This window comes from Cupressus sempervirens, chromosome 3 (genome assembly GCF_028749045.1).
Source record: "Cupressus sempervirens isolate cs-2001-9-10 chromosome 3, ASM2874904v1, whole genome shotgun sequence".
NCBI classification, from domain to species: domain Eukaryota; kingdom Viridiplantae; phylum Streptophyta; class Pinopsida; order Cupressales; family Cupressaceae; genus Cupressus; species Cupressus sempervirens.
Genome location: NC_143120.1, coordinates 741367175 through 741370567, shown reverse-complemented (window position 1 = coordinate 741370567; position 3393 = coordinate 741367175). Strand labels below are relative to the sequence as shown.

Below are 3393 nucleotides of genomic sequence, written 5' to 3'. Positions count from 1 at the left end.
CCTCCAGTCTTATCATTCGACTTAAGAATAGCATTAAATATCCAGCTACCACAAATTTACAATGAAGAAATTGAAGCATAACATTTGTTAGAGAGTGCCAAAGATCATCTTTGTCAGATGTACATGTAGGACCATAAACATTAATAATGGAGACTGAGATATGAAAATTCTTATCACTAATAAGTTTCCAATTCAAACTAGACTGTAAGAAAGCAACAGTGGACGAAGAGGGTTTGCATAGGATGGCTAGACCCCCTGAAGCACCATTCACAGGAACGGAAGTGTTTTCTGAGTCCTTCCAATTAGCCAAGGTAACCTTAAAGTTATCATGGAAGAGTTTGGTTTCCTCAAACATCACAATATCACAATGGACAGAATCAAGCCTTTGCTTGATTTTATGTCTTTTTCAGAGGCATTAATGCTCCTGACATTTCAAAATAGGATATTCATTGTGGACAAGGAGAACGCGTTCTCCTTGTTGAACATCATCTAAAGACAGAATGAATACCAGCCTCGACTTCTTCCTTAGCCTTGGTAACTTTGGACTTGCTTCCCCGAGGATTGGGAAATCTAACAGTGGGCTTAGATTGTATAGGGGTTTGAGTGATCGAATGTTTATCTATACCAAACGGATCAGTTACAAGTTTAGGTGATCTAGATTCTATAAAATCAAGATCAAGATTGTGCCCAGAGACAAAATCGATATTATCTGTCAGAAGCTATCGAGCAGACCCATCAGAAAATTGTACTATTTGATCTGAAACACCTTCATCCGAAAAGAGATCATCAAAATCTCCCTGCTTAGCATCGCAGTCGCAAACTTGCGAGGTAATCAAAGGCATAGTTTCAGTCACGAAAACTTCTGCATGCTCAGAAGTTAACCTTCTAATCTTAAGAGGCCTCTCCGAAAACAACTTCTTGAGAACGAAATCAGGATAGGGCTTGGAAGAACAAATAGAATGAATGTCAATATGAGATACATAATGAGTGTCAATATGAGAGAAATCAATTCCTTTAAGAATGGAAGAAATGGCTAGCAAGAAAACCTATAGGAATTTAACAAAAGAGTCGAGTAAAAGAGATGAAGGATAAAAAACGTGATTAACAAACTAAAGACAGATTTGCTGATAGCGACTGAGAATTAACATCAAGATCCTGTAAAGTTGAAATGAAAGGAATTGAAACCCTAGGATAAACCTGAGGACTCGTGATAGATTTATCCTTAAACACCTTTGAATAGCTTGAAGATGTAGGACCCATCTTATTAGGGATCAAGGAACTGAACTGCTACCTTATTTCACTTATTAATAGTCATTTTGAAGTGTATTATGAAATTAAGGGAAGTTGTATTAGTAGGTCATACACAACACACAATTTTCAGGTCTTCATCTTTTCTATTGTGTTTGAGCTCAATCATCGCATTTAATTAATTCCAAATTATTCTTTAACTGAATTTATGGGAATAATTTTGGAATACATTGTGTTGAATTGCATGTTGATTTGGTTTGAATTATACTTTATAATGAAGTATACAATTGAATTTACATCAGCTCTTGATTGACAAGCTCTATCGCACGACTTGATAAATAACTACTTTAGGTGCACAAAAACATAGAAAATGAAAAACATAGTAAACAAATTCTTTCCAATTCACAAGAACATACAACATAAAATTTTGCAAAATATTTTTTAAAAAGTCGGGATATATAAATTTGGAAGCATGTCCTTATTCCTTAAAAAAGAAGAAGTAATTTATTAGTGTGAAGATGATTGGACTTGCTACCCACTATGTCCATTATAGATACAAAGAGTCAGCATACGAGTTACAATTTTGTAACACTATTTTGCAAACTATTCTAATTGTTTTTTTATTAATGTTTAGACTGTAGAGAGAAAATTGAGTTTTTTTTTTTCTATTTGGGATGTTATTTCCTAATATGTCATATACATTTTTCTTTTGAGAGCTCTTATGCAATGGATAGGAATGGATTGAGGAAGCCCTTGTAAGAAGATCATCTCAATTTTGATAAACTAGTGATCAATTCTCCAACTTGAATATAATAGCAATATAGACCCATATACTGTTCCATTGGGCCTCGGTTGAAGGTTTGTTTCAGCCCCCATGAGGTCAAAGCTATCAATGTTGCATGTGGGGCCTCGGCACTAAGCTAAATATAGTTATAAGAGATGTTAAATGTGGTCTATGGTTTTAGTATGGAGTGAGGGATATCAAGGGGATTAAGTCTAGTTATAGAAGATTTTATTCATTAGAGCTTGTGGGTATGTGTCCTCTGTTAGTACACGATTGGCACAAGAAAGGTGGGACATTTGTGAAATTCTCAAGGGGAGGGTTTAATGTGAAGAATAAAGTGGATGCAAGTGAAATTATGGGTTTAACAATGTTTTTATTATGGGTGGGGACAGGACAATGAGAGGCATCATGAAGATTTTTTAGGGGGTTTGGAGGAGGATGCTGAGGATTTGCATTGTAGGGATTCATAAGACAGTGGATAATGATGTACGAATCATTGAAAGATCCTATGGCTTTTATACAGGGGTTCAGACAACCCAAAGTACTATTCATTTAGTACATGTTGATACATAGAGCACAACTAATGGAGTCAGTCTACTCAACTTGATCAGATGCAATAGAAGCCATATTGCACTTTATCTTACATTGGGTAGCAATGATGTGGATTTTTGCCTTATACCTAAAAACCAATTTTATCTTGAAGGAGAGGGGTATTTTATTTTTTGGAGTAGTGATAATACGAGAATATATCATTTTGTTCTAATTACAACAAAGGGTGCTAGATAATAATTGATTTCAAGGTCCTCCAAGGTAAAATTAAAGAGGGAGGAATTAGGTATTTCATCATTTTGGATGTTGGGCCATGGCTTAATAATAAGCTCGAGTAGTGGTGCAGGAAACATGATCCTCATGAGCTCCTCATAGAAAAATATATTGACCCAACATTCATGATCCAAGCTGTGTCAACCAGTGTTATACATGCATTATTTTCACAAACTTCAACTTCATCAGGTAACAATAAAAGGGCAACATTTATGTGCTAGCTAATTTGTTAAAAATTCAAGAACCCTATGTACAATACTCCTAGTATCATCACTTATACTGAAATTGTCAAAGGTTGTGCTGAGGTATGTATGTTGTCTTAATTGTCTAATAACCTTATTTTAAATAATTATTTCATGGAGGAGTTGAAATATTAGATGGATGTATCCATTTAAAATCTCCCTTCCTTGTTATGTTTATTACTTACTAAACTAATGAATCAATTGGACATTCTAAATTATAGATTACATGATTCAATTTCTCATATTGGAGTATTGTCAACTCAATTCTCAATTATTTAATTTTGTTAAGGGAGTATC

The 3393-nt window shown here is 34.5% G+C and overlaps 1 pseudogene; it reads left to right on the top strand.

The window, feature by feature from the left end:
- The first annotated feature begins 242 nt into the window (after positions 1–242).
- LOC149568957 (ATP-dependent 6-phosphofructokinase 2 pseudogene) lies at positions 243–3075 on the top strand (annotated as a pseudogene).
- The last annotated feature ends 318 nt before the right edge of the window (positions 3076–3393 follow it).